The following is a 13,164-nucleotide window of genomic DNA, read 5'->3' as shown; positions in this document are numbered from 1 at the left end:
TCATATTGTATCTTACCATGAAACATAGAAATGAGATGCGATATCGCGTTTTAAGAAGCATTAGAAATCTATTGCTACGATACGTAGACATCTGCAAACGCTATTTCCTAGCGAGGAAGTGTCGCATTTACATTCATTTGAAGTGTAGACGAGGAATACATAACACTTCGCAAATCATATTATATCTTACAATGAAACATAGAAATGAGATGCGATATCGCGTTTTAAGAAGCATTAGAAATCTATTGCTACGATACGTAGACATCTGCAAACGCTATTTCCTAGCGAGGAAGTGTGGCTTTCACATTCATTTGAAGTGTAAACTAGGAATACATAACACTTCGCAAATCATATTATATCTTACCATGAAACATAGAAATGAGTTGCGATATCGCGTTTTAAAAATCATAAAAACTCTATTGCTACGATACGTAGACATCTGCAGACGCTATTTCCTAGCAAGGAAGTGTCGCATTTACATTCATTTCAAGTGTAGACGAGGAATACATGACACTTCGCAAATCATATTATATCTTACCATGAAACATAGAAATGAGATGCGATATCGCGTTATAAGAAGCATTTGAAATCTATTGCTACGATACGTAGACATCTGCAAACGTTATTTCTTTGCGAGGAAGCGTTGCATTTACATTCATTTGAAGTGTAGACGAGGAATACATAACACTTCGCAAATCATATTATATCTTACCATGAAACATAGAAATGAGATGCGATATCGCGTTTTAAGAATCATAAGAACTCTATTGCTACGATACGTAGAAATCTGCAAACGCTATTTCCTTGCAAGGAAGTGTCGCATTTACATTCATTTGAAGTGTAGACGAGGAATACATAACACTTCAGAAATCATATTGTATCTTACCATGAATCACAGAAATGAGATGCGATATCGCGTGTTAAGAAGCATTAGAAATCTATTGCAACGATACATAGACATCTGCAAACGCTATTTCCTAGCGAGGAAGTGTCGCATTCACATTCATGTGAAGTGTAGACGAGGAATACATAACACTTCGCAAATCATATTATATCTTACCATGAAACATAGAAATGAGATGCGATATCGCGTTTTAAGAAGCATCAGAAATCTATTGCTACGATACGTAGACATCTGCAAACGCTATTTCCTTGCAAGAAAGTGTCGCATTTACATTCATTTGAATCGTAGACGAGGAATGCATAACACTTCGCAATGAATATTATATCTTATCATGAAACATAGATATGAGATGCAATATCTCGTTTTAAGAAGCATTTAACTCTATTGCTACGACACCTAGACATCTGCAGACGCTATTTCCTAGCAAGGAAGAGTCGCATTTACATTCATTTGAAGTGTAGACGAGGAATACATAACACTTCGCAAATCATATTATATCTTACCATGAAACATAGAAATGAGATGCGATATCGCGTTTTAAGAAGCATTAGTACTCTATCGTTACGATACCTAGACATCTGCAGACGCTATTTCCTAGCGAGGAAGTGTCGCATTTACATTCATTTGAAGTGTAGACGAGGAATACATAACACTTCGCAAATCATATTATATCTTGCCATAAAACATAGAAATGAGATGCGATATCGCGTTTCAAGAATCATAAGATCTCTATTGCTACGATACGTAGACATCTGCAAACGCTATTTCCTAGCGAGGAAGTGTCGCATTTACATTCACTTGAAGTGTAGACGAGGAATACATAACACTTCGCAAATCATATTATATCTTACCATGAAACATAGAAATGAGATGCGATATCGCGTTTTAAGAATCATAAGAACTCTATTGCTACGATACGTAGACATCTGCAAACGCTATTTCCTTGTAAGGAAGTGTCGCATTTACATTCATTTGAAGTGTAGACGAGGAATACATAACACTTCGCAAATCATATTATATCTTACAATGAAACATAGAAATGAGATGCGATATCGCGTTTTAAGAAGCATTAGAAATCTATTGCTACGATACGTAGACATCTGCAAACGCTATTTCCTAGCGAGGAAGTGTGGCTTTCACATTCATTTGAAGTGTAAACTAGGAATACATAACACTTCGCAAATCATATTATATCTTACCATGAAACATAGAAATGAGTTGCGATATCGCGTTTTAAAAATCATAAAAACTCTATTGCTACGATACGTAGACATCTGCAGACGCTATTTCCTAGCAAGGAAGTGTCGCATTTACATTCATTTCAAGTGTAGACGAGGAATACATGACACTTCGCAAATCATATTATATCTTACCATGAAACATAGAAATGAGATGCGATATCGCGTTATAAGAAGCATTTGAAATCTATTGCTACGATACGTAGACATCTGCAAACGTTATTTCTTTGCGAGGAAGCGTTGCATTTACATTCATTTGAAGTGTAGACGAGGAATACATAACACTTCGCAAATCATATTATATCTTACCATGAAACATAGAAATGAGATGCGATATCGCGTTTTAAGAATCATAAGAACTCTATTGCTACGATACGTAGAAATCTGCAAACGCTATTTCCTTGCAAGGAAGTGTCGCATTTACATTTATTTGAAGTGTAGACGAGGAATACGTGACACTTCGCAAGTCATATTGTATCTTACCATGAAACATAGAAATGAGATGCCATATCGCGTTTTAAGATGCATTAGAGCCCTAGTGCTACGATAGGTAGACATCTGCAGACGCTATTTCCTAGCAAGGAAGTGTCGCATTTACATTCATTTGTAGTGTAGACGAGGAATACATGACACTTCGCAAATCATATTATATCTTGCCATGAAACATAGGAATGAGATGCGATATCGCGTTTTAAGAAGCATTAGAACTCTATCGTTACGATACCTAGACATCTGCAGACGCTATTTCCTAGCAAGGAAGTGTCGCATTTACATTCATTTGAAGTGTAGACGAGGAATACATAACACTTCGCAAATCATATTATATCTTGCCATAAAACATAGAAATGAGATGCGATATCGCGTTTCAAGGATCATAAGATCTCTATTGCTACGATACGTAGACATCTGCAAACGCTATTTCCTAGCAAGGAAGTGTCGCATTTACATTCACTTGAAGTGTAGACGAGGAATACATAACACTTCGCAAATCATATTATATCTTACCATGAAACATAGAAATGAGATGCGATATCGCGTTTTAAGAATCATAAGAACTCTATTGCTACGATAAGTAGACATGTGCAAACGCTATTTCCTTGCAAGGAAGTATCGCATTCACATTCATTTGAAGTGTAGACGAGGAATACAAAACACTTCGCAAATCATGTTATATCTTACCATGAAACATAGAAATGTGATGCGATATCGCGTTTTAAGAATCATATGCACCCTATTGCTACGATGCCTAGACATCTGCAGACGCTATTTCCTAGCAAGGAAGTGTCGCATTTACATTCATTTGAAGTGTAGACGAGGAATACATAACACTTCGCAAATCATATTATACCTTACCATGAAACATAGAAATGAGATGCGATATCGCGTTTTAAGAATCATAAGAACTCTATTGCTACGATACGTAGACATCTGCAAACGCTATTTCCTTGCAAGGAAGTGTCGCATTTACATTCATTTGAAGTGTAGACGAGGAATGCATAACACTTCAGAAATCATATTGTATCTTACCATGAAACATAGAAATGAGATGCGATATCGCGTTTTAAGAATCATAAGAACTCTATTGCTACGATACGTAGACATCTGCAAACGCTACTTCCTTGCAAGGAAGTGTCGCATTTACATTCATTTGAAGTGTAGACGAGGAATACATAAAACTTCGCAAATCATATTGTATCTTACCATGAAACATAGAAATGAGATGCGATATCGCGTTTTAAGAAGCATTAGAAATCTATTGCAACGATACGTAGACATCTGCAAACGCTATTTCCTAGCGAGGAAGTGTCGCATTCACATTCATTTGAAGTGTAGACGAGGAATACATAACACTTCGCAAATCATATTATATCTTACCATGAAACATAGAAATGAGATGCGATATCGCGTTTTAAGAAGCATTAGAAATCTATTGCTACGATACGTAGACATCTGCAAACGCTATTTCCTAGCGAGGAAGTGTGGCATTCACATTCATTTGAAGTGTAAACGAGGAATACATAACACTTCGCAAATCATATTATATCTTATCATGAAACATAGAAATGAGATGCGATATCGCGTTTTAAGAAGCATTAGAACCCTATTGCTACGATACCTAGACATCTGCAGACGCTATTTCCTAGCAAGGAAGTGTCGCATTTACATTCATTTGAAGTGTAGACGAGGAATACATGACACTTCGCAAATCATATTATATCTTACCATGAAACATAGAAATGAGATGCGATATCGCGTTTTAAGAAGCATTAGAAATCTATTGCTACGATACGTAGACATCTGCAAACGCTATTTCCTAGCGAGGAAGTGTGGCTTTCCCATTCATTTGAAGTGTAAACGAGGAATACATAACACTTCGCAAATCATATTATATCTTACCATGAAACATAGAAATGAGATGCGATATCGCGTTTTAAAAATCATAAAAACTCTATTGCTACGATACGTAGACATCTGCAGACGCTATTTCCTAGCAAGGAAGTGTCGCATTTACATTCATTTGAAGTGTAGACGAGGAATACATAACACTTCGCAAATCATATTATATCTTACCATGAAACATAGAAATGAGATGCGATATCGCGTTTTAAGAATCATAAGAACTCTATTGCTACGATAAGTAGACATCTGCAAACGCTATTTCCTTGCAAGGAAGTATCGCATTCACATTCATTTGAAGTGTAGACGAGGAATACATAACACTTCGCAAATCATGTTATATCTTACCATGAAACATAGAAATGTGATGCGATATCGCGTTTTAAGAATCATATGCACCCTATTGCTACGATGCCTAGACATCTGCAGACGCTATTTCCTAGCAAGGAAGTGTCGCATTTACATTCATTTGAAGTGTAGACGAGGAATACATAACACTTCGCAAATCATATTATACCTTACCATGAAACATAGAAATGAGATGCGATATCGCGTTTTAAGAATCATAAGAACTCTATTGCTACGATACGTAGACATCTGCAAACGCTATTTCCTTGCAAGGAAGTGTCGCATTTACATTCATTTGAAGTGTAGACGAGGAATGCATAACACTTCAGAAATCATATTGTATCTTACCATGAAACATAGAAATGAGATGCGATATCGCGTTTTAAGAATCATAAGAACTCTATTGCTACGATACGTAGACATCTGCAAACGCTATTTCCTTGCAAGGAAGTGTCGCATTTACATTCATTTGAAGTGTAGACGAGGAATACATAAAACTTCGCAAATCATATTGTATCTTACCATGAAACATAGAAATGAGATGCGATATCGCGTTTTAAGAAGCATTAGAAATCTATTGCTACGATACGTAGACATCTGCAAACGCTATTTCTTTGCAAGGAAGTGTCGCATTTACATTCATTTGAAGTGTAGACGAGGAATGCATAACACTTCAGAAATCATATTGTATCTTACCATGAAACATAGAAATGAGATGCGATATCGCGTTTTAAGAATCATAAGAACTCTATTGCTACGATACGTAGACATCTGCAAACGCTATTTCCTTGCAAGGAAGTGTCGCATTTACATTCATTTGAAGTGTAGACGAGGAATACATAACACTTCAGAAATCATATTGTATCTTACCATGAATCACAGAAATGAGATGCGATATCGCGTGTTAAGAAGCATTAGAAATCTATTGCAACGATACATAGACATCTGCAAACGCTATTTCCTAGCGAGGAAGTGTCGCATTCACATTCATGTGAAGTGTAGACGAGGAATACATAACACTTCGCAAATCATATTATATCTTACCATGAAACATAGAAATGAGATGCGATATCGCGTTTTAAGAAGCATTAGAAATCTATTGCTATGATACGTAGACATCTGCAAACGCTATTTCCTAGCGAGGAAGTGTCGCATTCACATTCATTTGAAGTGTAGACGAGGAATACATAACACTTCGCAAATCATTATATCTTACCATGAAACATAGAAATGAGATGCGATATCGCGTTTTAAGAATCATAAGAACTCTATTGCTACGATACGTAGACATCTGCAAACGCTATTTCCTTGCAAGAAAGTGTCGCATTTACATTCATTTGAATCGTAGACGAGGAATGCATAACACTTCGCAATGAATATTATATCTTATCATGAAACATAGATATGAGATGCAATATCTCGTTTTAAGAAGCATTTAACTCTATTGCTACGACACCTAGACATCTGCAGACGCTATTTCCTAGCAAGGAAGAGTCGCATTTACATTCATTTGAAGTGTAGACGAGGAATACATAACACTTCGCAAATCATATTATATCTTACCATGAAACATAGAAATGAGATGCGATATCGCGTTTTAAGAAGCATTAGTACTCTATCGTTACGATACCTAGACATCTGCAGACGCTATTTCCTAGCAAGGAAGTGTCGCATTTACATTCATTTGAAGTGTAGACGAGGAATACATAACACTTCGCAAATCATATTATATCTTGCCATAAAACATAGAAATGAGATGCGATATCGCGTTTCAAGAATCATAAGATCTCTATTGCTACGATACGTAGACATCTGCAAACGCTATTTCCTAGCGAGGAAGTGTCGCATTTACATTCACTTGAAGTGTAGACGAGGAATACATAACACTTCGCAAATCATATTATATCTTACCATGAAACATAGAAATGAGATGCGATATCGCGTTTTAAGAATCATAAGAACTCTATTGCTACGATAAGTAGACATCTGCAAACGCTATTTCCTTGCAAGGAAGTATCGCATTCACATTCATTTGAAGTGTAGACGAGGAATACACAACACTTCGCAAATCATGTTATATCTTACCATGAAACATAGAAATGAGATGCGATATCGCGTTTTAAGAATCATATGAACCCTATTGCTACGATACGTAGACATCTGCAAACGCTATTTCCTTGTAAGGAAGTGTCGCATTTACATTCATTTGAAGTGTAGACGAGGAATACATAACACTTCGCAAATCATATTGTATCTTACCATGAAACATAGAAATGAGATGCGATATCGCGTTTTAAGAAGCATTAGAAATCTTTTGCTACGATACGTAGACATCTGCAAACGCTATTTCCTAGCGAGGAAGTGTCGCATTTACATTCATTTGAAGTGTAGACGAGGAATACATAACACTTCGCAAATCATATTATATCTTACCATGAAACATAGAAATGAGATGCGATATCGCGTTTTAAGAAGCATTAGAAATCTATTGCTACGATACGTAGACATCTGCAAACGCTATTTCCTAGCGAGGAAGTGTGGCTTTCACATTCATTTGAAGTGTAAACTAGGAATACATAACACTTCGCAAATCATATTATATCTTACCATGAAACATAGAAATGAGTTGCGATATCGCGTTTTAAAAATCATAAAAACTCTATTGCTACGATACGTAGACATCTGCAGACGCTATTTCCTAGCAAGGAAGTGTCGCATTTACATTCATTTCAAGTGTAGACGAGGAATACATGACACTTCGCAAATCATATTATATCTTACCATGAAACATAGAAATGAGATGCGATATCGCGTTATAAGAAGCATTTGAAATCTATTGCTACGATACGTAGACATCTGCAAACGTTATTTCTTTGCGAGGAAGCGTTGCATTTACATTCATTTGAAGTGTAGACGAGGAATACATAACACTTCGCAAATCATATTATATCTTACCATGAAACATAGAAATGTGATGCGATATCGCGTTTTAAGAATCATAAGAACTCTATTGCTACGATACGTAGAAATCTGCAAACGCTATTTCCTTGCAAGGAAGTGTCGCATTTACATTTATTTGAAGTGTAGACGAGGAATACGTGACACTTCGCAAGTCATATTGTATCTTACCATGAAACATAGAAATGAGATGCCATATCGCGTTTTAAGATGCATTAGAGCCCTAGTGCTACGATAGGTAGACATCTGCAGACGCTATTTCCTAGCAAGGAAGTGTCGCATTTACATTCATTTGTAGTGTAGACGAGGAATACATGACACTTCGCAAATCATATTATATCTTGCCATGAAACATAGGAATGAGATGCGATATCGCGTTTTAAGAAGCATTAGAACTCTATCGTTACGATACCTAGACATCTGCAGACGCTATTTCCTAGCAAGGAAGTGTCGCATTTACATTCATTTGAAGTGTAGACGAGGAATACATAACACTTCGCAAATCATATTATATCTTGCCATAAAACATAGAAATGAGATGCGATATCGCGTTTCAAGGATCATAAGATCTCTATTGCTACGATACGTAGACATCTGCAAACGCTATTTCCTAGCAAGGAAGTGTCGCAATTACATTCATTTGAAGTGTAGACGAGGAATACATGACACTTCGCAAATCATATTATATCTTGCCATGAAACATAGGAATGAGATGCGATATCGCGTTTTAAGAAGCATTAGAGCTCTATCGTTACGATACCTAGACATCTGCAGACGCTATTTCCTAGCAAGGAAGTGTCGCATTTACATTCATTTGAAGTGTAGACGAGGAATACATAACACTTCGCAAATCATATTATATCTTGCCATAAAACATAGAAATGAGATGCGATATCGCGTTCCAAGGATCATAAGATCTCTATTGCTACGATACGTAGACATCTGCAAACGCAATTTCCTAGCAAGGAAGTGTCGCATTTACATTCACTTGAAGTGTAGACGAGGAATACATAACACTTCGCAAATCATATTATATCTTACCATGAAACATAGAAATGAGATGCGATATCGCGTTTTAAGAATCATAAGAACTCTATTGCTACGATAAGTAGACATCTGCAAACGCTATTTCCTTGCAAGGAAGTATCGCATTCACATTCATTTGAAGTGTAGACGAGGAATACATAACACTTCGCAAATCATGTTATATCTTACCATGAAACATAGAAATGTGATGCGATATCGCGTTTTAAGAATCATATGCACCCTATTGCTACGATGCCTAGACATCTGCAGACGCTATTTCCTAGCAAGGAAGTGTCGCATTTACATTCATTTGCAGTGTAGACGAGGAATACATAACACTTCGCAAATCATATTATACCTTACCATGAAACATAGAAATGAGATGCGATATCGCGTTTTAAGAATCATAAGAACTCTATTGCTACGATACGTAGACATCTGCAAACGCTATTTCCTTGCAAGGAAGTGTCGCATTTACATTCATTTGAAGTGTAGACGAGGAATGCATAACACTTCAGAAATCATATTGTATCTTACCATGAAACATAGAAATGAGATGCGATATCGCGTTTTAAGAATCATAAGAACTCTATTGCTACGATACGTAGACATCTGCAAACGCTATTTCCTTGCAAGGAAGTGTCGCATTTACATTCATTTGAAGTGTAGACGAGGAATACATAAAACTTCGCAAATCATATTGTATCTTACCATGAAACATAGAAATGAGATGCGATATCGCGTTTTAAGAAGCATTAGAAATCTATTGCAACGATACGTAGACATCTGCAAACGCTATTTCCTAGCGAGGAAGTGTCGCATTCACATTCATTTGAAGTGTAGACGAGGAATACATAACACTTCGCAAATCATATTATATCTTACCATGAAACATAGAAATGAGATGCGATATCGCGTTTTAAGAAGCATTAGAAATCTATTGCTACGATACGTAGACATCTGCAAACGCTATTTCCTAGCGAGGAAGTGTGGCATTCACATTCATTTGAAGTGTAAACGAGGAATACATAACACTTCGCAAATCATATTATATCTTACCATGAAACATAGAAATGAGATGCGATATCGCGTTTTAAGAAGCATTAGAACCCTATTGCTACGATACCTAGACATCTGCAGACGCTATTTCCTAGCAAGGAAGTGTCGCATTTACATTCATTTGAAGTGTAGACGAGGAATACATGACACTTCGCAAATCATATTATATCTTACCATGAAACATAGAAATGAGATGCGATATCGCGTTTTAAGAAGCATTAGAAATCTATTGCTACGATGCCTAGACATCTGCAGACGCTATTTCCTAGCAAGGAAGTGTCGCATTTACATTCATTTGAAGTGTAGACGAGGAATACATAACACTTCGCAAATCATATTATTCCTTACCATGAAACATAGAAATGAGATGCGATATCGCGTTTTAAGAATCATAAGAACTCTATTGCTACGATACGTAGACATCTGCAAACGCTATTTCCTTGCAAGGAAGTGTCGCATTTACATTCATTTAAAGTGTAGACGAGGAATGCATAACACTTCAGAAATCATATTGTATCTTACCATGAAACATAGAAATGAGATGCGATATCGCGTTTTAAGAATCATAAGAACTCTATTGCTACGATACGTAGACATCTGCAAACGCTATTTCCTTGCAAGGAAGTGTCGCATTTACATTCATTTGAAGTGTAGACGAGGAATGCATAACACTTCAGAAATCATATTGTATCTTACCATGAAACATAGAAATGAGATGCGATATCGCGTTTTAAGATGCATTAGAAATCTATTGCAACGATACGTAGACATCTGCAAACGCTATTTCCTAGCGAGGAAGTGTCGCATTCACATTCATTTGAAGTGTAGACGAGGAATACATAACACTTCGCAAATCATATTATATCTTACCATGAAACATAGAAATGAGATGCGATATCGCGTTTTAAGAATCATAAGAACTCTATTGCTACGATACGTAGACATCTGCAAACGCTATTTCCTTGCAAGGAAGTGTCGCATTTACATTCATTTGAAGTGTAGACGAGGAATACATAAAACTTCGCAAATCATATTGTATCTTACCATGAAACATAGAAATGAGATGCGATATCGCGTTTTAAGAAGCATTAGAAATCTATTGCAACGATACGTAGACATCTGCAAACGCTATTTCCTAGCGAGGAAGTGTCGCATTCACATTCATTTGAAGTGTAGACGAGGAATACATAACACTTCGCAAATCATATTATATCTTACCATGAAACATAGAAATGAGATGCGATATCGCGTTTTAAGAAGCATTAGAAATCTATTGCTACGATACGTAGACATCTGCAAACGCTATTTCCTAGCGAGCAAGTGTGGCATTTACATTCATTTGAAGTGTAAACGAGGAATACATAACACTTCGCAAATCATATTATATCTTACCATGAAACATAGAAATGAGATGCGATATCGCGTTTTAAGAAGCATTAGAACCCTATTGCTACGATACCTAGACATCTGCAGACGCTATTTCCTAGCAAGGAAGTGTCGCATTTACATTCATTTGAAGTGTAGACGAGGAATACATGACACTTCGCAAATCATATTATATCTTACCATGAAACATAGAAATGAGATGCGATATCGCGTTTTAAGAAGCATTAGAAATCTATTGCTACGATACGTAGACATCTGCAAACGCTATTTCCTAGCGAGGAAGTGTGGCTTTCACATTCATTTGAAGTGTAAACGAGGAATACATAACACTTCGCAAATCATATTATATCTTACCATGAAACATAGAAATGAGATGCGATATCGCGTTTTAAAAATCATAAAAACTCTATTGCTACGATACGTAGACATCTGCAGACGCTATTTCCTAGCAAGGAAGTGTCGCATTTACATTCATTTGAAGTGTAGACGAGGAATACATAGCACTTCGCAAATCATATTATATCTTACCATGAAACATAGAAATGAGATGCGATATCGCGTTTTAAGAAGCATTAGAAATCTATTGCTACGATACGTAGACATCTGCAAACGCTATTTCCTAGCGAGGAAGTGTGGCATTCGCATTCATTTGAAGTGTAAACGAGGAATACATAACACTTCGCAAATCATATTATATCTTACCATGAAACATAGAAATGAGATGCGATATCGCGTTTTAAGAAGCATTAGAACCCTATTGCTACGATACCTAGACATCTGCAGACGCTATTTCCTAGCAAGGAAGTGTCGCATTTACATTCATTTGAAGTGTAGACGAGGAATACATGACACTTCGCAAATCATATTATATCTTACCATGAAACATATTAATGAGATGCAATATCGCGTTTTAAGAAGCATTAGAAATCTATTGCTACGATACGTAGACATCTGCAAACGCTATTTCCTAGCGAGGAAGTGTGGCTTTCACATTCATTTGAAGTGTAAACGAGGAATACATAACACTTCGCAAATCATATTATATCTTACCATGAAACATAGAAATGAGATGCGATATCGCGTTTTAAAAATCATAAAAACTCTATTGCTACGATACGTAGACATCTGCAGACGCTATTTCCTAGCAAGGAAGTGTCGCATTTACATTCATTTGAAGTGTAGACGAGGAATACATAGCACTTCGCAAATCATATTATATCTTACCATGAAACATAGAAATGAGATGCGATATCGCGATTTAAGAAGCATTAGAAATCTATTGCTACGATACGTAGACATTTGCAAACGCTATTTCCTAGCGAGGAAGTGTCGCATTCACATTCCTTTGAAGTGTAGACGAGGAATACATAACACTTCGCAAATCATGTTATATCTTACCATGAAACATAGAAATGAGATGCGATATCGCGTTTTAAGAATCATAAGAACTCTATTGCTACGATACGTAGACATCTGCAAACGCTATTTCCTTGCAAGGAAGTGTCGCATTTACATTCTTATGAAGTATGGACGAGGAATACATAACACGTCAGAAATCATATTGTATCTTACCATGAAACAGAAATGAGATGCGATATCGCGTTTTAAGAAGCATTAGAAATCTATTGCAACGATACGGAGACATCTGCAAACGCTATTTCCTAGCGAGGAAGTGTTGCATTCACATTCATTTGAAGTATAGACGAGGAATACATAACACTTCGCAAATCATATTATATCTTACCATGAAACATAGAAATGAGATGCGATATCGCGTTTTAAGAATCATAAAAACACTATTGCTACGATACCTAGACATCTGCAGACGCTATTTCCTAGCAAGGAAGT

The sequence above is a fragment of the Xylocopa sonorina genome, unplaced genomic scaffold (assembly GCF_050948175.1).
Source record: "Xylocopa sonorina isolate GNS202 unplaced genomic scaffold, iyXylSono1_principal scaffold0027, whole genome shotgun sequence".
NCBI lineage: Eukaryota > Metazoa > Arthropoda > Insecta > Hymenoptera > Apidae > Xylocopa > Xylocopa sonorina.
This window is presented reverse-complemented; position numbering follows the sequence as displayed.